At 56.9% G+C, this 22,664-nt stretch overlaps 1 protein-coding gene across 2 annotated transcripts in view; it reads left to right on the top strand.

Moving 5' to 3' along the window:
- RCAN1 (regulator of calcineurin 1) overlaps positions 1-22,664 on the top strand; it is a 54,965-nt gene that overhangs the window by 23,456 nt on the left and 8,845 nt on the right. The gene's annotated exons all lie outside the window — the stretch shown is intronic.

Genomic DNA, 22,664 nt, shown 5'->3' with positions numbered 1-22,664 from the left:
CAGGTCAGGCCTCCTCCTCCTGCAGCCGCGGGGCTTCAGAGCTGAGCTCGGCCCTGGCGGGAGGCTCAGGCCCGGTAAGAGCTGTTCCGTGCATTGCCACACGGACCTGCCCAGCTCCCCAGTCTCAGAGCTGAGCCCCTCCCTGCCATTGCCCGTCGAGTCCAGTTTGGTCCTGACTGTGAGAAGGACCAGCCAGATGCACAAGAGACACGGACAAGACCCATGTCCCTCGGTTCTTTGTCCCGCAGCAGCCGGAAGTCCAATGGACACGGCCAAGGAGAAGCGTGGCTGCTCCCTCTTTTCCTCCAGAGTCGCCACCTCCTTCCACAGCAGCAGCCCCTCGCCCTCAGTGAGGTTTGCGTGTGGCTGGTCCTGGTGCCTCCTGCCCCGCCCAGGGACAGGGATGGGTCGTCCCCGTGTGCACTTGCGCTCTGTGCACACGGATGCACACTTGTGCGGTGTCTGCCCGCGGGGAGTGCGCTGCTGAGGAGGGAGGTCGGGGGGAGCAGGAGGAGGAAGCACGGGGCGTTGGATCAGCCACTGAGGAACGAGGACGGAGGAGCCGTGTTCTTTCGGGGAGTGGAATGGGGTCCCTGCCGTGTTTGTCTTGTAATCAGGACGTCCCATAGACCAGACCCACTGTCCCCTCTCCTCACGTGACCGTGCGACAGTTCCTTGGGGGCGCCTGGCCCGCGGTGGGAGCCCAGGCAGTGATGACCGAGGAAGCAGAGCGTGTGAGAGAAACATGGGGTGCAGAGTCGTTGGTTTCCGGGAGCATAAGGAGGTTCCCAAGACCTCAGTACATGCTGCTCCAGGAGGCGCCCATGGCCTTCAGCAGGAGCGCGAGCCCGAGCGCTGACCCTGAGTGCCCGGAGCCGAGCGCGGGGTGACTTCTGCCTCCACCCTGAGAGCTCGGCGCTTGGGTCAGCTTCCCGGCCGGCCCGCGGGGCCTGGCGTGACGGGCGCCGGGGTTTCCGGTGGATCCCGGAGCTGGGAAAGCCCGGGGCTCCAGGGGACCCGTGTCCGTGGGGCGTGCAGTCGGCCAGGCCGGACGCTGTGGCTTCCGCTGCCGACCGTGGGGCAGGGTGGCCCGGGCAGGGGCCAGAGTGACACTTCTGAGTTAAAATCCCGGTTTCATCGGTGTCACACTGTGCAGCTTCTCCTCTTTTCACAACCGGTTACTCAGCCAACTAACTGTAAAGTCACCCAGAAAGAAGCAAGCCTTTTCCAGAAAGTTCTTGCAGTTCTGCTTTTTAGCACCCCCAAGTCAAACCAGCACAACTTTTTAATGGAGGAGGAAGGCGAAACCGTCCACAGGCGTCCGTGTGCGCACGTGCATCAGCTCAGCTCAGCTCAGCGGCTGTGGGCGCTGCGCCCTCTGACCTCACAGAGCCCCGCTTTGTACTGCGAACAGCCGCGTTCCGGGCAGGGCTTGGGGACTTTTCTCCCGTGACTCAGAGTCAGAGCGCTGCCTGGCCTGGCCTGTCTGTGTCTCTGTTTCTCAAACTCGCCCGGCTCTCGTGTGCTTCCTGTGCGATTCCTCTGCGTCGGACGTCTTGTCGGTGTCCCAGTGCCTCGCACATCAGTTTCTGTTTTGTCAGGGAAATGGTTAAAGACCTGCAGAGCCGTTGCCAGAAGACACGCTGTGTGCGTCGTGCAGAACTCCCAGCATCCCCTTCGGGAGGAAGCGTCCCGGAGGCGAGGCCCCCAGATCGGCCCCTGGAGCTGGAGGCTGCGGGACAGTGTCCACGGTCCCTCCTGCGCGTCTGGGTTTTGTTCTCACTCTGGACTGCCTGTCGGTTCTGAGGGTGAAGGTGGGAAGTGGGGAGGAGGGTCGGGCTTTTACATGTCACAGAATCGGAGCAGTTTCCCAGAATTGGCCTCCTCACGTGGTGCCCAGCCCTTCCCCTTGGGTGCCCTCACCCGCACCCCAGCCCTTCCCCCGTGGGTGCCCTCACTCCCCCAGCCCTTCCCCCGTGGGTGCCCTCACCCGCACCCCAGCCCTTCTCCTGTGGGTGCCCTCACCCGCACCCCAGCCCTTCCCCCGTGGGTGCCCTCACCCGCACCCCAGCCCTTCTCCTGTGGGTGCCCTCACCCGCACCCCAGCCCTTCCCCTTGGGTGCCCTCACCCGCACCCCAGCCCTTCTCCTGTGGGAGCCCTCACCTGCACCCCAGCCCTTCCCCTTGTGTGCCCTCACCCGCACCCCAGCCCTTCCCCTTGGGTGCCCTCACCCGCACCCCAGCCCTTCCCCTTGGGTGCCCTCACCCGCACCCCAGCCCTTCTCCTGTGGGTGCCCTCACCCGCACCCCAGCCCTCCCCGCATGGGTGCCCTCACCCGCACCCCAGCCCTCCCCGCATGGGTGCCCTCACCCGCACCCCAGCCCTTCTCGTGTGGGAGCCCTCACCCGCACCCCCAGGCCTTCCCCCATGGGTGCCCTCACCCACACCCCCAGCCCTTCCCCCATGGGTGCCCTCACTCGCACCCCAGCCCTTCTCCTGTGGGTGCCCTCACCCGCACCCCCAGCCCTTCCCCCATGGGTGCCCTCACTCGCACCCCAGCCCTTCTCCTGTGGGTGCCCTCACCCGCACCCCAGCCCTTCTCATGTGGGAGCCACACCTTCGGAATGAAGGGTCTCCGTAGAGTCATGAGCTGCAGTGTCTGGGACTCCGGCAGGTGGGGGTTGTAGTGGAGCTGAAAGTGCCTAGGACCTGACTTCTTGGAATAAAAGATGAATTTGGGGAAATGTTTTAGCGATCTCAACCCTTTTATTAGTTCGGAGGCTGAGACCAACGAGCTCACCGTGTTCCCTTTAAGACATGTTCACTGACTCGTCATAGACATCGGGGCACGCGTGTGCTGAGCCCGGTGTTTGTCTCAGGACTCAGGGAAGACATGTTTGGGCCCAGCCACCGGGAGCCGTCAGAGGCGTGAGGGGGCCTGTCCATGCTGCCCGTGCCCAGGCGCACCACCTTGGACACGACGGGTCCAAGCTCACCAAGCCGCCTGCCTGAGTCCTCGCACGGCGCCAGGCCTGTGGAGAGACCTGCCAGCCACACAGGTGGGCTGCAGGCAGCTCAGTCGGTCATCAGAGCCGCACAGTGACCTGGAGAGTGGGCCCCTCTCAGGAGGGCCGGACCCTCGGGGGACCCAGCTCCAGGGCTGTGACTGCCTCACTCCCTGGAACAAGGGCTGCTTCAGAGCGCCACCCAGCAGGACGTCCATGCACCCCACAATCTTCTTTATCTCCTCCTCCGCCTCCTCCCCCTCCCCCTTTTCTCCTCCTCCACCTCCCCTCCTTCTCCCCCCTCTTCTCCCCTCCTCCCCCTTCCCTTTCTCCTTCCCCTCCACCCCTTTCCCCTCCTCCTCCCCTTCCCCTCCCCTCCTCCTCCCCCCTCTTCTCCCCTCCTCCCCCTTTCCTTTCTCCTTCCCCTCCATCCCTTTCCCCTCCTCCTCCCCCTTCCCCTCCTCCTCCCCCCTCTTCTCCCCTCCTCCCCCTTCCCCTCCTCCTCCCCCCTCTTCTCCCTTTCTCCTTCCCCTCCACCCCTTTCTCCTCCTCTTCCTCCCCTCGCCTCCTCCCCCTCCTCCTCCTCCCCTTCCCCTTCCCTCCTCCTCCCTTCCCTTTCTCCTTCCCCTCCACCCCTTTCCCCTCCTCCTCTCCCCTCTTTTCCTCCTCCCCCTCCCCCTCCTCCTCACCTGTGAAGGTGACAGAACAGCAGGGTCTGAGGGAGCCCCTGACACGGGAGCCGGTGCCATGCAGTGGGCAGATGGTGTTCAGCTTCCCGAGGCCTCTGACTTTGGGGCAAAGCTTCCTTTCCCCAATCCTGGCCCCGCCCCAGCTTCCCGGCGTTTCCAGGGTCTCCAAGGGGATGGCAGCGTTTCCATCTTCTCGCTGTGATGGCTCCTGGAGGCCTGTCCAGTCAGTGTGTGTGTGCCGTGCTCCGATGGTGCTGTGAGCAGAGGGTGACTGTGCCTGAGGACTGAGGCCTCCTGCTCCCACCCTGTGTCCTCCTGGCGGCTGGACGGTACCCTGTGTGACTAGGCTCACTCCCTCCCGGCCCGGCCCTCACTGCCTGGGCTCTCGGGGTTCAGACCCTCGGAGCTGAAAGCCTTGATTTGGCAGCAGATGGGCGAGACCAGAGGTGGGACGTTGTGCCCAGCGTCGCTTTTTGTTGTTGTTAATCCTCACCGAGGACATTTCCCCCCATTGCTTTTCAGAGGGAGGGAGGGGGCAGAGAGAGACATCGATGGGTAGCCTCCTGCACGCGCCCCAACCAGGAGTGGGGAGCAAATCTATAACCCAGGTGCGTGCACTTGACAGAGAATCAAACCCATGACCCTTTGGTGCACGGCCGGTGCTCTCACCACTGAGCACACCAGCCAGGGCCCCAGCATTGCTCCTGCCTGAGCTGGGGCCGGGAGCCGGGGCCCTGACTCTGGACAGCGTCCTTTCCCAGGGGCCCTGGTCCTGCTGCTCGAAGCCCTTCACAGGCCTCCCTGGAGCGGAGCAGCACAACCGTGATCAGAAGGTCAGTTCAGTGAACTGTGTGGGGATTGGTGCCTACAGTGGACGGCCGGACTTCTTAAATACGGACGAGCTTTCTCTAGATCAATAAGCCTTTTCTGGGCCGTCCAGCTCCCCGGCCCCTGCGCCTCAGTCACCGGGCGTGGAGTAGGCGCAGGCCCACAGGTTCAAGACGCCCGGGCCTGAGGCTGCTTCCTTAAGAAGGTGCGACCTCGCGCAGCCCCTGGCCCTCGCCTTTCTCCGGCCGCTCCTCCGGGGTCAGTGCGGGCAGCGCGGGGACAGCCTCCCCGGAGCCCCGACGTTTCGAGAATTGTCCGTGCGTGGGAAGAACTGCGCCTTTTCCAGCAGCAGCTCGTGGGCCACAGGCCCCTCCTGCCGCCTGGACTGTGGGCACGGCCTGGCGAGGGCCGCGGGGGATCATTCGTCACTATTGTAAGACTTTGTCTCAGGCCGGGAACGCGTCACTGTCGCTTTGCTCCAGACTCTGATTCTGAGTCGAACATCAGGGGTCAGGCATGACGTCATCCTCTGTGAGAACATATGCTGCCTCTCCGCATCTCTAAGCCAGCGGCTCTCAACCTTCCTAGCGCCGCGACCCTTTAATACAGTTCCTCATGTGGCGACCCCCAGCCATAACATTATTTTCGTGGCTACTTCGTCACTGTCATGCTGCTGCTGTTAGGAATCGTCATGTAAATATCTGATCTGCTGTATGTGTTTTCTGATGGTCGCGACCCACAGGCTGAGAACCGCTGCTGACGCACACTCAGTGTGGACGTGTCCAGGGTTTATTCTTTTAATCACTGTCTGGAAATTTAAATCCCACCAGCTGATCCTCGCCCATAGGCACTCCCCGGGCCGGCAGCTCAGCGTCTTCCCAGGCGGACGGCACGTGTGACGGGCAGGTGTTAGTGCAGTGCGTGCGGGCTCTCCCCGTGCCGGGCTGGCTCTGTCTCTGGCCCTCCCCTGAGTCACCCCTGACCTGAGCAGTCACCTGGTCCGTGAAACGCGATGCAGGGCGGCAAGCAGCCAGTCCGAAGGTGCCCTCCTGATCCTGACACTTCCAGCCCTTCTGTGTCTACCGCCTCGTCTCTCATCACACACACCCCTCGGCGGGCCTGGGGAGCACGCAGCACGGAGGACTGAACCGGCCGGTGGCGTGAGTGCCCTGCTGGCTCCCCACCTCGCAGCCTGAACCCTCCTTCTCCTCTGAGTGTGTGGCTGCCACGCAACGGCCACAGCCTCGTCCCTCCCCTTCCCTGGGGGCTGCGCCTTCTCAGCGTGAAGACTCACTACCGCTCTGGGTCCTCTCCTCTCGGGGACCCACGGACTGACCTCAGGTCTCCCTTCTGAGGTTCCCCCAGCCCACTGGCCTCCCCGCCAGCCTGCAGGGAAGGGCCAGAAAGGTCAGAGGACAAGAGGGGGTCAACTACAGTGACCAGGCGACATTGCGAGTTCTGCAGACAGAGGTGGGGGAGGCTTCGGATTCCTTCAGGGGGAGGTGAGGAAAGAATCGAGCCCTAGCAGGGTTGGGCCTGTGAACGGAAGTGTCCTGGGTTCAATCTCGGTCAAGGGCACGTACCTCGGTTGCAGCCTCAATCCCTGGCCTGGTCAGGGCGTGTGCGTAGCTCTCTCACATTGGTTTCTCTCTGTCTCTCCCCTCCCACTCTCTCTAAAAATCAATGGAAAATATCCTCGGGTGAGGATTAGCAGAAATGCTAGTAAATAAGATGAAGAATCGAGAAAGAAGGTTCGCCCGGGGCTGTCCCAGCCGAATTGTTGAGCCCAGTGACAACCTCCTTTCCCCTGATTGTCCCGTGGAAAGAGGTGACATCCTAGTGGCTACTTTATGACCATGGAATTTTCAAATAAACCAGCAAATCATTATTTTAAGGTCCTAGGAAATGTGACTCAGGGCTTGTCACTATTTTTCCGAGGAAGAAACGGTGGCAGCTATTTTCTGCAAGAGGAGATCTGCGCTTCCCAGCGCCCGCCCGCCCGCAGGCCTCCCCGACGCCGGCGGCTTGAAAAGAAACAGTGTTCGCAAGGTGGGAGCAAAAATAGCAATTGGCACGTCTGCTCCCTCAGCAGTGCCCGTGCCCGTGCCAGGGGCCTGGGAAAGCCTGTCCTGCTCCCTGGGGTCTTGGTTTTAGAGTCACAGTGGTTCTCAACCTTCCTGATGCCGAGACCCTTTAATACAGTTCCTCATGGTGTGGTGACCCCCAATTTCACTGTTACAAATTGAACATCATTAAAGCATAGTGATGAATCACAAAAACAATATGTAATGATATATGTGTTTTCCGATGGTCTTAGGCGACCCCTGTGAAAGGGTCGTTCGACCCCCAAGGGGTCGCGACCCACAGGCTGAGAACTGCTGGTTTAGAAAGGAAGCTCCCCCCAGCCCACCGCCAGGCGCGGCATCTGAGGAGCAAGGGGGTCCTGGCGGGGAGTAGCTTGTCCGGCGTGGTCAGCATCCGTTAGCGGGCGTGCAAATAGGAGTGAGCGCCTTCCAGCTTGGTGTGGGGGTCAGGTACCACTCCCCCCGCGTGTGTGGTAAAGCTGTTCACACCCCTGGCCACGTCTGGGTGGCTGGGTGTGTGTGTGTGTGGGGGGCAGGTACAACCCCCCCTGCCCTACCCCCCCCCCCCCCCCGCGTGTGTGTTAAAGTGCCGTGCACACCCCTGGCCGCGTCTGGGTGGCTGGGTGTGTGTGTGGGGGGGGGCAGGTACAACCTCCCCTCCCCTACCCCCCCCCCCGCGTGTGTGTTAAAGTGCCGTGCACACCCCTGGCCGCGTCTGGGTGGCTGGGTGTGTGTGTGGGGGGGGGCAGGTACAACCTCCCCTCCCCTACCCCCCCCCCCGCGTGTGTGTTAAAGTGCCGTGCACACCCCTGGCCGCGTCTGGGTGGCTGGGTGTGTGTGTGGGGCGGGGAGGCAGGTACAACCCCCCCTGCCCTCCCCCCCCCGCCCCCACGTGTGTGTTAAAGCGCCGTGCGCACCCCTGGCCGCGTCTGGGTGTCTGGGTGTGTGGGAGGGGATGGGAGCTGTCCTCACAGTCCTGCTCACCGTTTTCTCCCGGAGACTTTTCCCTGCAAACAGGAAGGCAGACGTAGACAGGACTCGGCCCCCGCACACCTCTGTGGGGTGGTTGGTAAGAGTGGTCGTTCAGTCAGGCACCCTTTACAGTGTTACACGGGCTCGAGTCGGCGGCTGTGTTAGTGTCCTGGGGCTGCTGCAACAAGGCACCCAGCCTGGGGCAGGAGTCCCGGTCTCAGGGGGTCTCAGGGCCGGGAGGCTGGGAGTCCGGGGGCAGGCGTCCGAGGGTGGATTGTTCCTGAAACCTCTGCCGGGCTTGCAGAGGGCCGCCTTCTCCCCGGTCTCACTCCGGCCTTCCCCTGCGCGCGCCCCTGGGGCCCCTGTGCTCACGTCTCCTCTCCCGAGGGCACACGTCTGCGGGATGCGGCCCACCTCACAAAGCGTCTGTTTACCCGCGGAAGGCCCCGTCTCCATATGCAGTCGCCTCTGAGTGCTGGGGGTTAGGGCTTCAGTACGATTTTAGGGTGGGGGACACAGTTTGGCCATGACAGAGTCTTAGGAACCCCTTTGGAATTGTGGAACGCTTTCTTAGACTCAGGTTATTTCGCAATTCTGTTTCTTTTCTAGAAGGGTTCTGTCTTCCTCCTAATGGGGGATGGCGCTTCTGGCTTTTTATTTTGTGGAAGAATTGCAACAACATAACCTAATTCTCTAAATGTTATTTGAGGTGTTTGGAGGGTCTTACTTTGTGAGAGGAAGTCTTTAGAAATGCATCCGGGGTGTTCTACAGAACAGAACGGACCTTTGCCACTTAGGAGTCCTGGCTGTAGGTCCCCCGTCCCCACTTGCTCCTCCTCACTGTCTGCAGAGGCCACCGCCAGAGTGGCCAGGTGTCCCTGAGGGACTGTCAGCTCCTCATGGTTATGATGGATCTGTTCGTGGCGCAGTCCCTGGCGTAGTCAGTGCCTAGCCCGTGGTGTAGATATTGGGTGGCTGGCTGGCTGGATGGATTATGGATAGATGGATGGATGGTTGGATGGTTGGATGGATGGATGGTTGGATGGATGGTTAGATGGATAATGGATGGATGGATGGATGAATGGTTGGTTGGATGGATCGATGGTTAGATGGATAATGGATGGATGGAGGGGGGAATGGATGGTTGGGTAGATGATGAATGGATGGTTAGATGGATGATGGATGCATGGATGGATGGATGGATGAATTGATAAAAATGGCAAACCACTTCACACCTACTTCTGCTCAGAAGTATTTCAGAACAATGTTAGCCATCAAGGCTACGACCTCCTCCTAGCCCTCGGTCATTGTCCTCCACCCTGTGCCGCACTCTAGGGACTGCAGTTGTAGAAGCCACCAGTGGGGTTAAACCTCATCTGCTCTGTGTAGATTGGAAGCCAGGCAGACCTGAGCAGTGTTGTCCCCTCGGCTGGAGGGCACAGCGCCGCCCTGGCTGTGGGAGGGGCCCCACCACTAATCCTGGTTTTGAGCAACCACAGGGCGTCGTCTGAAGAGTCACGTGCAGACTCAGAAGCAGAGCAGCATCACCCGCCCCGCCCCAGGTTAGGACGTGAACATCGCTCTAAAGGGATGAACACGGTAATTATAGAAGGCCAGGGGCTCTCTTAGAAAGTGACTCCCTCCTTTGGCCCAGCACCTTCGAGGTCCACGGACAAGTGAGTCAGGAGGCACCAGCACACAGCAGAGCAGGCACGGGCACAGCGCCTGCGTCACTGGCACAGACACTGCCCTCGCCATCGTGCAGGATGGAGACAGAGAAGAGACTGAGCGACTGGAGGCCATTGAGGGAGCAGCTGGCAAACCGGATCTTGCTGCTCCCTGTGTGTGACCACAGCCCCTTGGTCAGCAGTTCGATTTAGCAAAGTTGCCAAACCCACACACAAGAAGCACGCACAGAGGAAAAGCAGGCGTTCCTTTTTGTTGATGTCAGAGAGGCAGGGAGAGGGGGAGAGAGAGAAATATCAGTGATGAGAGGGAATCATCGATTGGCTGCCTCCTGCTCGCCCCCTACTGGGATCGAGCCCGCAACCCGGCATGTGCCCTGACTGGAAATGGAACCCTGACCTCCTGGTTCATAGGTCGACACTCAACCACTGAGCCACACCGGCCAGGCAAGCATGTATTCTTTGTAACTGCTTTATACTCTGTGATAACTCTTTGCTTGGGTTTACAATATAAACTTAGAAGAAATGAAGTTTTTACTCAGATGGCACTCGGATAGAAATTAACATTCTTTAGCCAGCACACTTTGCACTAAACATTAATAGGTTTACTGATAGCCTTAACCGGTTTGGCTCAGTGGCTAGAGCATCGGCCTGCGGACTCAAGGGTCCCAGGTTCGATTCTGGTCAAGGGCATGTCCCTTGGCTGCGGGCACATCCCCAGTGGGGGGTGTGCAGGAGGCAGCCGATTGATGTTTCTCGCTCGTCGATGTTTCTAACTCTCTATCCCTCTCCCTTCCTCTGTAAAAAATCAATAAAATATATTTTAAAAAAATAGGTTTACTGATAGATGTAGAATTCATAGCAGTTTTTTAAATTTTCATGAATAATGTTTTTCAGTTAAAACAATATTTCTCATGATGTCAAGCAAACTTTCAACTTTTATTACAATAAAAAGACAGACTTCTAAAGTACCATAATGGTACTTAAATTATATCTCAGTGAAGCTGTTTAACAAGTACTGTGTTCATATTTCAAAATTTTCAATATTGAAGAGAATTTAAATCCTAACATGTACTGATGTAACCTTTTTGATCATTTTTACCCTTTAGAAAGCTACTTTCCCAGTTTAAACCTGAAAACCTAGCCTTCCTGGCTGTTAAAGAGCTTTTACAGAAATCAGAGAAATGGCATTTGATTAAGAGAACCGATATGATCGTGGGTATGTTAATTTCAAAATTCTCAGTCATGCAGCGCACATCTAACCACGCGAAACAAACCCCGCGGGCAGCCTAGGAGGCAGGCAGTGCGCTGGCGGCAGAACACTTCGACTGTCGTAATTTAGGGCTGCTCAGAAAGGGGGGTCCCTGGACTCTGGCTCAAAGACCCGGCACCCAAGCTGAGTGACAGTGGGTCCTCGCTCGGCTGCTGTAACAAAACCCTGTGGTCTGGGCACAGGTGCTTATTTCTCAGCCTGAGGCCGGGGAGTCCGAGTTCAAGGTGCCCGCGTGGCCCCCCCGGGCTCTGGGGGTGCCGTCTCCGCTCCCACCTGGCGCCCTCACCTGGCAGAGGGAGAGCGAGCCCTGGTGTCACCTCCCTTTCCGGTCAAGGACTGATCCCATCTTGGCCCCCCCCCCCCCCCCCCGCATGGCTTCACCGGAACCTGATCCCATCCCAGGCCCCTCCTTCCCGAAACCGTCACATGGGAGTTGCGGGGGGTGGGTGTGGGACGACCCCGATTGAGTCCATTGCGTGTGTGCAGAGAGCAGTGGGTCCAAGCGACAACCTGGCTGCGTGCGAGCCCTTCCTTTGGCTCCACTGGGGACACCCCCACCGCACCCCTCGTTCTCTCCAGGTGCCGGGACCGTCCCCAAGCCTGGGCTCAGTTGCCCAAGTCCTCGGGCACTGGGGGCCCAGCCGTTCCCTGACTGCACTGCTCCTTGGTCCTGGGGGGCTTGAGTCTTTCTGTGATCACAGCACCCCCAAATCCACGGTCTTGCTCACCACATGGACCTCTCAAAGGTACGGACCCCAAGCTCAGAGGTTTGGGGAAGTGTCCTCCATGCAGGGACGTCTTGGTTAACCCGAGAGCCATTCTCCCCAGTCACGCCGCTGACTCATCGTTGTTCCGCCTTTTGGACTTTCCAGAAAGGACGGAGTGAGCCGCTGATGCCTTTCCTGTTTCCCCTCTTAGTGGGAAAACACACCGTCTTTCCCATGTCGAGTGGAACGGAGCGGTTCTGGTAAAATCCGCCTCTCGGGGGAGCCGCCGTTCTGGACCCGCTGCTCCTGGCCTTCCGTCCTGGTCCCGGGAGGCGGCTGAGTCGGGGAGCTGCACCTCCTGCTCGCCAGCATGGAGGGCGCTGCGTGTGTCTCCACACGCAGAGGAGCCGCTGTTTAAGCTGCACGCATGTCTTTCACTCTCACACTTGCCATATCTTCACATCAGCTTCTACAGTAAACAGGAATTATAGGCCTGTTGACAATATACTAGTAGTAGCATCATTATTGGGATTTTTCAAATCATATAACGCTCAATTTTACCAGTAAATCATTTCCAGTTAAAGCCTATTTACTTTGAAACAAAGAAAATGGTACCTACATGTGTTATGTAAAAGCTAATGATAAGAAACAGAGAACAAGTACTTAGAGCTGATATTTTTATATCATTTCTTAGCAGCACTTACAAGTTCTCTGCCTGCTGGCCCCGTGAGAGGGGGGCCCGGCTTAGGCAGGTGGTTAGTGTGTGCGTTTAACAGAAAGCAGTGAACAGGTGCCCGGTGTGATTCCTGGCCGTTTCCTGAGTCGCTGAAATGTTTAATCTGTAAGTCACTTTTTCCTTCTGGTCCTTCAGCGGCGGAAAGAGCATGTATGTGGTGGCATCTCACGTGTAAGGGGCTGCACGTGGTTCGAGACGGGAATCTTCCTGCATCTCCGCACGCGCTGGAACGGAGCCGTGGAGACTCGGACACCGTCCGTTGGGCCCTTTGGAAGTGACCGGTGTCAGAGGCCACTGCGTGGGGAAGGCTTTGCTTCCTGCTGGACGAGGCGTGAATGTGGGTGGCGCCCGGGGCTACTCTTAGGGCTTCAGATCCCAGGAGGAGCCACTGGGTGGCCCTGACGGGGCTGCGGGCCTTACAGAGGGGACGGAGGGGGCGCTGTCTCTGCTCCTGCCTCGGTTTGGTTTCTCTGGGCTGCAGGCTGCTTATCGGGGCTGCATGCCAAGGCCCGGGCCCCACGAGGACAAATTGCCATGTCCCCGACGCGATGAGTGTGGCTGTGGCGAACAGGGAGGGAGAGCCTGGGCTCCTCGGGGGCTAGGACTGGGGGCCTTCCCGCCTGCTCGCTGCCGGGGGGGAGAGCTCCGAAGGCACACACTGACCCTGTCCCCTCCGCCAGGCCCGCAGTGCAGCACTTTCCTCAGAAACCGCAGGAGCCCAAGGCACGCTTCCTGGTGTCCATGGCAACCTTCTTAGTCACAGCTCAGGCCAGGTTGTGTGGGACCAAGGCTCCTGGCCTCCAGCCACAATCTGGCTTGGGAACGTCATGCCGGGGTGCAGACTGTCCTCCTGGTTCGGAAGTGTGGGTCCCACTGTGATCTCCCAGGAGGGCCAGAATCTGAGATGACGTTAGGGGGCTGGGGTGCTGGAGGGCAGGGGAGAAAGGTGAAGAGTTTAAGCAAAAACAAACAAACAAAAACCTCACAGACACAGCAGCACGGTGGCTACCAGAGGGAGGGGTGGGGAGAGAGAGGAGGGGGAGGGAGCATAATGGGGGGAAGGAGACTTGGCTTGGGGTGGTGAGCACAGTACAACATGCAGACGATGGGGCAGAGAGCTGTTCGCAGGGATCTGTGTGTGTGGCCTTGGACGAACCATCTTGCTCCTGAGCACCTGCCCCTGGCTCAGTATTTGGTGATTTCTTTGACCATGAGCCTTTGGAAGGAACTCCGTTCCTCACTATTCGCTGGGTCTCCGTGCAGTCAGCACTTATCTGCACGTGTCTTTACGGAAGGTCTTCCGTGTCCCAGGCTCCGAGGCTCGTGGGGAAACCGATCCATGAAAATGGGATACATGCTAAGAACTAGGGTTCCCAGCGCCGTGAGAAGAGGTGGTAGTTGTCATTGGACCCAGTCAGAGTTCAAGAAGGCGCACAGCGGATCCTTCATAAACGGTGGTTGAATGAATGAACAAATGAGTGCTTTTCCTTGGAAGTCTGTTCTTAGGCCCAGATAGCCACACAAGAATCTGCTCAATGTAAGTGCTCGGAACATATGTCTCCTCTCCAGACGGGCGGCCCCCGGCCCCCGTGGAACCGATGGCTGCCTGGAATTCCCCCCACGGGCGCATTCCTGTGCAGCTGAGATTTGGTGTCCAGACTTTCTGATTAAATACAACTTCGCCGGGAGCCGTACATTACACAGCTGCCGCTGCTAACGCTGCGGTGGGGAGAGTTCGTTAGGTAACTAACATTCCAGTGTTGTTGGAAGGGAGGCGCAGAGGGCAAGGCGTCCCAGCGAGAAAGGAGCAGGCCCGGGTGTCACCCTGGGCCAGCCAGGAGAAAGGGGAGGACAGGGAGAGGGAGGAGTAGGTGTGGGGACGTGGCAGTGGCAGGAGGGACATGATGGTTTTGCTCAGAGAAGGCATCGCACCAGGGTCATGGGCAAGGCCTGGATGGGAGATTCCCACAGGACATGGGATTCCATGCCAGGTCCCTCGGGCCCCTGGTGTGCTGTGAGAAGAGCTCACGTGGAAGCAGAGCTTGCCTGCTACCTGCTGGCGGAACAGGGCACAGTCACACGGCTCTCCGGGCAGGCTGACCGCCTGACTCTACAGGGAGTGGATGCTCATTCTCCACACCTGGTCAGTGGGCATTGCACCATGAAAGGCCCTTTGAGAATGTGTTGGCATTTCAGTCTTTGCCCACAGCCGGGAGGATTTCCTTGGAATAAATTTCTCGGAATGAAACTGTTGGGTCAGGATTCAGGGTTTGAGTTGACCTGGTTTGTGCTGGAAGTTTAAATGGATGAGTTTACTACTTATTTTACCATATTCCTTTGATTTTCTTGCACGGATAGCTGATCTGGAGTAGAATCAGTGGTGTTTTCATGGTGTCCACTTTAAAGTCTGCCATATTTGTGAGAGATTTTAAATTTTAACTTAGGGTACAAATCTTTGAATTTGGGTCTGGTTGGTTCCTTGAATTTAGGTCTAGTTGAATGGTTGGTTGGTTGGTTGGTTGATTGGTTGGTTGTTTGATTGGTTGGTTGGTTTGTTGGTTGGTTGGTTGATTGGTTGGTTGGTTGTTTAATTGGTTGGTTGATTGGTTGGTTGGTTGGTTGGTTGGTTGATTGGTTGGTTGTTTAATTGGTTGGTTAATTGTTTAATTGGTTGGTTGGTTGGTTGGTTGGTGGTTTAATTGGTTGGTTGATTGGTTGGTTGGTTGGTTGTTTAATTGGTTGGTTGGTTGATTGGTTAATTGTTTAGTTGGCTGGTTGGTTGATTGGTGGTTGGTAGATACTGTAACGCACCCCAGGTCCCTTCAGGAATAAAGGATTTGTCTCCCAACTGCCCTTGGCAGTCACCCCCTTTGGGGATCACTTCAGCTCAGGAGAGCCACCTTCCTAAGCCCTGCCTTCTCAAGGTAGCCACTTCCCCGAGAGCTGACCTGCGTGAGTATATCAAGGCCCAATGTTTATGCTCCACTGGGGTCATCCCATCTCCAGAACTCCCCATGGGGTCAGAGAGGCTTCCCCTGGGACCACATTGTAGTTCCACTCTCCCTCTGCTCAGTCTCATTTTATTCTTCCTCCCCTTCCGTCCCCTCTGCTCATCCCCTCTCCCTTTCCTTCCTCTCCCCTCTCCTCCCCCCACCCCTCTGCTCCTCCCTTTCTCCCCCCTTTTGCCCTTTCCCTCTCCCCTCTCCTCCCTCCTTTCCCTCTCTCTCTCCTCTCCTCCCCTCCCCTGCCCCCTCCTTCCCTGGGCCTTATCCCAGGAGCCCTGCACAAGGATCTCTAACCCAGAGTCTGGAAGCAGCCTGTGCCTGTTGGGTTTGCTGGTACAGGGAGTGGGGGTGGGCTCAACAGCCCCAGCAGTTGGTCACTGTAGGTGCCACATAATTCCCCCTCTGGAGAGGGCAGCACTGCCATCATGACCTCCCTCAGGACGGAGGAGCCCAGGGCAGCTCAGCTCATGAGACTTCTTAAAAGCTTGAAGTTACCAGGTGTACCAGTTAATAATGACAGATTTTGTAATCAAAGAAAACATGGTAATTTCAAGACAAACGTCAAAAGTGCTTCATTCAAAGTAATGTCCTTCGCTAGCTACACATTTCCCCCATCTTTTAGGTGATTTGTGGGCACCATCCCAATAGAACTTTTCTTGTTTCGAGGCAAACTATTCAGAGATCCAAATTCCACATCTTCGTACGTTTTGAAGTGCTGCTTAGAAAGTGCGTGTGCCATCGATCAGAACAAGTGGTCATCTGAGGGAGCAAGGTCTGGTGAATACAGCGAGTGGGTTAACACTTCCCAGGCAAGATCTTTTAACGTGTCTTTAACTGGTTTTGAAGTGGTCATTTCACGATCAAAGTGTGGTTCAAATTGATTATTTGTTGTCGGTAGCTATCAGTATTAACAGTTTCACCTGGTTTTAGAAGCTCATAATACACCACACCTTCCTGATCCCACCAAACACAGAGCCCTGTCTTCTTTCCGAAGCAATTTGGCCTTTCAGTCGATGTTGGTGATTGACCTGGATCAACACATGATTTTGTGCATTTGGGATTCTCAAAATAAATCCACTTTTCATCGCCAGTCACAATTCCATGCAAAAAAGACTTTCTTTTGTGCCGTTGAAGCAAATAGCAGCCGTGTGCCTACAGCCATCCGGGTGCCCACAGCCAGCCGGGTGCCCACAGCCATCCGGGTGCCCATAGCAGCCGTGTGCCTACAGCCATCCGGGTGCCCACAGCCATCCGGGTGCCCACAGCCATCCGGGTGCCTACAGCAGCCGTGTGCCTACAGCCAGCCGGGTGCCCACAGCAGCCGGGTGCCCACAGCAGCCGGGTGCCCACAGCCAGCCGGTGCCGTGAGTGAGGCACACACAGGCTGGCACCAGCCCTCCTGCACAGCTGTTCGGGCCCAGGTGTGGTCCCTGTGGGACTGTGCCCTGCCTAGCCAGCACCAGAGCACAAGTAAAAACCATGAACTAGAGCAAGAGGGTCCGGAGAGGACCGGACTGCGGGGAGCTATCATTTCATGCGCAGCTGCTGGGCTCCACGTCCTCTGCCCATTGTGCCTCAGCGGGGCAGGCCGTGCACTGAGAAGGTACGGCGGTGGCTCATCTTCCTGTGCTAGGCAAGGACTGAGGTCATCAAAAACAAGAGTTGATGGGATTTCGAGCGCCCTGGGAATTTAACAAACGAGATGAAATCTTGTAGGAACTGTGACGTCTCTGCAGGAACACACTGTTCCTGTCTTACTCCCCCAGTCCATTGGTTCTTATTTCACTGCATTTCTTCCTTTTTCTTAATGATTGCAATTTTTCCTTTCTTTCCACTAGGAGGCTTAATAGAACACAGTTGCCATTCTGCTAAAATGATGGATGAGTGAATGGATGGGTGGATGATGGATGCGTGCATGGATGGATGAATGGATGATGGATGTGTGCATGGATGGATGATGGATAGACGAATACATGATGGATGGATGGGTGGATGGATGGATCATGGATGCATGAACAGATGAGTATAGTCATCTTCAACTGAAGGAGCAATGAGCAGTCACTGATGTGCTGACAGTAGGAGAGGACGGTGATCAAGCTGGGCTTAGGAAGTGAGAGGTGGGATCACACACTATTTGGAGCAAAAGGGAATTGCCAGAGCGCGGCTGGTTACGAAGGCGTTGTGGTTGCGGAGGGCTGCCTTAAACGGGGTGCCAGGTGCAAAGTGGAGATGGTACAGAGCACCCACCTCCCTCCCCACTGGCCCGCCTGGCACAGGGCCTCTGGGAAGTCCAGCCAGAGGTCTGAGGGAGGGGGTGGGGAAGTGAGCTGCAGTCCCAAGGGCGCTGATGTGCGGTGGGCATGGCCTATAGCAGGGGTCCTCAAACTTTTTAAACAGGGGGCCAGTTCACTGTCCCTCAGACCGTTGGAGAGCTGGACTATAGTTTAAAAAAAACTATGAACAAATTCCTATGCACACTGCACATATCTTATTTTGCAGTAAAAAAACAAAACAGGAACAAATACAATATTTGTACTTGCATGTGGCCCGCGGGCCGTAGTTTGAGGACCCCTGGCCTATAAGCGTGGAATCTGCAGTCGCAAAGCCCAGTGCACCCTCTGAACCTCAGCATCTCTATCAGCAAAATGGGAATAAAAATGCAACTAACATCAGCCATGGTTGGTGTTTCAGGTGCTGTGCTAGGCACATTGCTGATGTCTGACTGTTTAGTTCTCACCAGGACTGAATTTCATATTAACCCAGTTCATGTAGAAAGGTGAGGGCAGGGCACTCTCCTCAGACAGGAAATGGTGCAGCTGAGGAGAGAGCCCTGCGTTCAGGTGGCAGCTGAGGTGGGAACAGTAGAGCACAGGAGAGGAGGCCGCACACAGGAGAGGAGGCCGCACACAGGAGAGGAGGCCGCACACAGGAGAGGAGGCCGCACACAGGAGAGGAGGCCGCACACAGGAGAGGAGGCCGCACACGCCGCGGGACAATGGAGCCATTCCATCACCTCGGCCAAAAGCGTCTCCACCAGGCGTGTCACCTCCCTGCCCACGGGATCTTTTGCGAATTTCTTCGTTCTTCGCTCTGCTTTGGTTTGCACAACCAAGTCAAAACTCGCTTTCCCCGTGGTCCCTCGGCAGGTTTCAGGGTGCCGCATTCTTGGTGAGATTGTAACTCCCTGGGGTTTCCAGTGGGCGCGCTGAGGTCACCCTCATAGTGCGCCAGGAATGCTGTGATGGCAGGGATGGAATGCAGCAGCCACCTCAGTTTTCCCCCCGGAAATAGCAACTTCTTAATGAACGTATGCTCTCACTGCTGGAGCCAGAGCCGGCCAGTGCGGCTGGGAGACTCACTGGAGACTTTTCTGGTGAGAGTGGAAGAAATGCAAAGCATCTAAGCTTTCCGCTGGCCGAGGCGTTCATTCCCCCTCATTCCCTTGTGCTGTTTTCAGTGTCACTTCCGAGTGCCGTTCTCAGTGTGCTTTTCAGGAGCCTGATGAGACCCTGCCTAGCCCGGCTCTCTCCGCATCACCCGCCTCCATGCGGCCCACGGCGGGGCGGCATCGGGGCCGAGCCACAGGGTGTGCAAGCAGGAAGCCAGCTTTTCACTGACCGTCTTCTCGGCAACCTTAGAGGGAGTTCAGTGTCTTAGATTTGAAGTGTGTACTGAGTTTCCCACTGCAATCAGGACACGGGTCCACCCCTCGAGAGTTCATGCTGCTCATAGCTCGTGCCTGCTGCTACCCTGGTCCGGGCACTTACTGGCCTGCTGCTGCCCTGGTCCGGGCACTTACTGGCCTGCTGCTACCCTGGTCCGGGCACTTACCGGCCTGCTGCTACCCTGGTCCGGGCACTTACCGGCCTGCTGCTACCCTGGTCCGGGCACTTACCTGCCTGCTGCTGCCCTGGTCCGGGCACTTACCTGCCTGCTGCTGCCCTGGTCCGGGCACTTACCTGCCTGCTGCTGCCCTGGTCCGGGCACTTACCTGCCTGCTGCTGCCCTGGTCCGGGCACTTACCTGCCTGCTGCTACCCTGGTCCGGGCACTTACCGGCCTGCTGCTACCCTGGTCCGGGCACTTACCGGCCTGCTGCTACCCTGGTCCGGGCACTTACCTGCCTGCTGCTGCCCTGGTCCGGGCACTTACCTGCCTGCTGCTACCCTGGTCCGGGCACTTACCTGCCTGCTGCTGCCCTGGTCCGGGCACTTACCTGCCTGCTGATGCCCTGGTCCGGGCACTTACCTGCCTGCTGCTGCCCTGGTCCGGGCACTTACCTGCCTGCTGCTGCCCTGGTCCGGGCACTTACCGGCCTGCTGCTACCCTGGTCCGGGCACTTACCTGCCTGCTGCTGCCCTGGTCCGGGCACTTACTGGCCTGCTGCTGCCCTGGTCCGGGCACGTACTGACCCGCTTTCTGCTGCTGTCGGTTAGTTGGGCTTTTTGTTTATTGTTGTTATTAAAGTTTTATGTACAAAACATTATAATTTGACAACTGTATTCAGTACAAAATGCTCACCCCAAAAGCCTAATTACGATCCATCACCCTACAATCGACCCTTCACCCCTTTCTCCCACCCCCAAGCCCTTCCCCTCTGGTAACTGCCCATCTGTTCTCGGTGTCTAGGAACCTGGTTTGGTTTGGTTTGTTTTAGATTCTGCATGTGAGTGAAATCACACAATTTTGTCTTTCTCCTTCTGTTTTATTTCATTAACATTATATGCTCGAGGTCCATCCATGTTATCACCACTGGGAAGATTTCATTCCTTTTCTGTGATTGAGTAGAATTCCATTGTGTCTCTGTGCCACCTCGTTATCCATTCATCCATCGGTGGACACTCAGTTGCTTCCATGGCTTTGCTCTGTGAATAGTGCTGCAATGGACATAGGCGTCCACGTAGCATTTCAAATGAGTGTTTTTGTCTTTTTTGGACAATGCTCAGCCGTGGAGCTGCTGGATCGTACGGTAGTTCTGTTCTTAACTTCTTCAGGAACCTCCACACCGTTTTCCCTGGCAGCTGCACCGACTTGCATTCCCACGAGAAGGCTCCCTTTTCTCCACATCCTCCCCAACACCTGTTCTTTCTTGTCTTTTTGATGACAGTCATGTTAACAGGCGTGAGGGGACGTCTCATTGTGGCTGTAACTTGCGTCCCCTGATGATTAGTAATTCTAAACATCTGTTCATGCTGTCGCCATCTGAGGGCTTTGGAATGCTCTGCTCATTTTTAATCAGGTTGTTTGTTTTTCTGTTGTTGAGTTGTATGAGTTTTTTATATATTTTGGACATTAAGCCCTGATCGGATGCACCATTTGCAAATATTGTCTCCCGTCCAGTAAGTTGCTGATGATGGTTTCCTTTGCTTCACAGAAGCATTTGAGTTTGATATAGTCTTATTTGTTTATTTTGAAAGTCAAAATTTTTAATATGTGCTTTGGGTCGATTTTTATTCTCAGTAGGGAAAATCACTGTTTACATAGTAAATTCTTTTGCATGAGACACTTAGAAATCCAAGCTCATGTGCAACAGACATGCGGTCAGAGCGCGGGCGTTCCTACAAAACTGTCAGGTCAGTAGATAAAAGGACACGGAAATGAGCTCAAAGCAGTGTTACCTGCGGCACAGGGACAGGTGCCCGCCTCCCTCCCTCCCTCCCTGCTCTCCCGCCTCCCTCCCTCCTCTCCCACCTCCCTCCCTCCTCTCCCTCCTTTCCCTCCCTCCTCTCCATCCTCCCTCCCTCCCTCCCTGCTCTCCCGCCTCCCTCCCTCCTCTCCCACCTCCCTCTGGGTGACCACCATTTGAGCCCCTGTCCCTGATGTGAAAGTGGAGCCTCAGGTTCCACTGAAGTTGGTTCCATCGGAAGGCAGGTGCAGAGAACCACGTGTTTGTTAAGCTGTCGGGCAGCCCAGTGAGGATGGGTCCTTTATCCGTGTTTCTAGGAGAAAGACAGTGAGTGGGCCAGTCTTCAGATCCCTCCGTGCTCGCCTCCCTCCCGCACAGGGACCGGCACTGCATCCGGGGCGAGCACACTTGCCTGAGGTGGACAGAGAGGCCCAGCGTGGCCGCAGCTGCTCTGGAGCGCGAGCCTGGTGTTTATAGAGAAGACGGAGCTGCCTCTTCTCCCTCCTCCCATCGCCTCCCCTGTTTGCCAAGGGGCCCAGGAGCGAGGGCTCTCAGAGAAGGTCCAGCCCCGAGGAGAGGAGCGAGGAGCGGGTGCAGCTTTGCATCCTTCTCCTCCTCCCTCCCCCTGCACCCCCCAGCACCTCCCACGCCCACACCCAGCACCACCTGAGTGCCTGCGCCTCCGGGACACGCTGCCACTCAGGCCCCAGCGCGCTCCCTTCCCAGGGCCAGTCCCCTGGGTCCCCTGGGTGTTGGATGCGTGCTGTGCCGTCCTCGGTGTGGCCCCCTTTTCTGGAATGCCTGCATGCGGACCCTTTGGGTTGAGAGCTCTGGCTATTTGGCAAAGTGAGCGCCATGCCTGGGTCCTTCCATAACCGCACTGGCACTGAACCCAGCGGCACTCATCCATCCGCGGGGCGGCTTTCCTGGCTGGAGGAGCTCACGTTCCCAGTCGTTTCCGCTGCAGATGTTCTTTTCTGATTGGCTGACTGTGGGTTCTTTGAAGTTAATCTAAAGGTGAGGGGTGGGTCCGGTGTGTCTCTAGCACAGAGGGTGCTAATGAAGCTGGGAGGGTGGGGAGGACAGGGCCCGCAGGCAGAGGGACCCCAACTCCCAGATGCTCTGCAGACCTGACCTCTGACCTGAAAGGGCCAGCTGAGCTAGCCTTCCGGCCTGGGGTCCTTTCCTTCCACTCTTTCTCCCTTCCCTAGGAAAACACCCAAAAACTTTCAATCACATGATCTCACTCATATGTGGAACCTAATAAACAAAATAGATCCAGAGACATAGAAGCAAGGAGCAGACTGCGGAGTCTCAGAGGGAAGGGGGAGGAGGGGCGGGTGGGAAGAGATCAGCCAAAACACTGCATGTGTGCGGACCCAGGGACAGACAATGGGGGGAAGGCAGGTTAGAAGAGGTCAATGGGGGGGCATGTAAATACTCTCAACAATAAAGATTATAAATTAATTAATTAAATAACAACTTTCCGTCTCTGAGTCTCAAAGTCCAACATCCCCTTAATGTTCCTTTCCTCACATCAGACACCGGTTCCGTGAATGTGTTTACAGCTTCCTCTGACTTCAGTAGCTGTTAGAAATGATCAGTGTTGCGGGTTCCTCCTCCTCACATCGCACCGATCGAGTTTTCCAGTGGAAACCCTGCATTGCACAATCCCCTCTGTGGGATCCAAGTGGGAATCGGGACATTGGCCGAGAAAGTTCAACTGCTGGGGGGGAGGGGGGGGCGGGGGAGGAGCTGTATTTCAAAACGAACTCCACTTCTTTCTTAAAAGCAGTTCACTGACCACGACAGATTTCCAGTGTTTCTCACCCCCACCCCACCATCCTCAGGAAATGCCGGCCCCAGCAGCCGGCCAGGCTGGCTCCCAGGCTCCCCAAAGCCGGACGCTCCGGACGAGGCTAATTGCTGTTTACTGCAGGCCTTCCTCCTTTTCTCTGTAACATTTTCCATCTCGAGGGGCGTCCATTCAGCAGGAGCGTGTCCGAGCGTGAATGGAATTACTACCAGTGGAAAGTATGCTGCCGGGAGCGGTG

The sequence above is a fragment of the Myotis daubentonii genome, chromosome 3 (genome assembly GCF_963259705.1).
Source record: "Myotis daubentonii chromosome 3, mMyoDau2.1, whole genome shotgun sequence".
NCBI lineage: Eukaryota > Metazoa > Chordata > Mammalia > Chiroptera > Vespertilionidae > Myotis > Myotis daubentonii.
The sequence above is the reverse complement of the archived record's forward strand: the minus strand, read 5'-3'. Positions and strand labels throughout refer to the sequence as shown.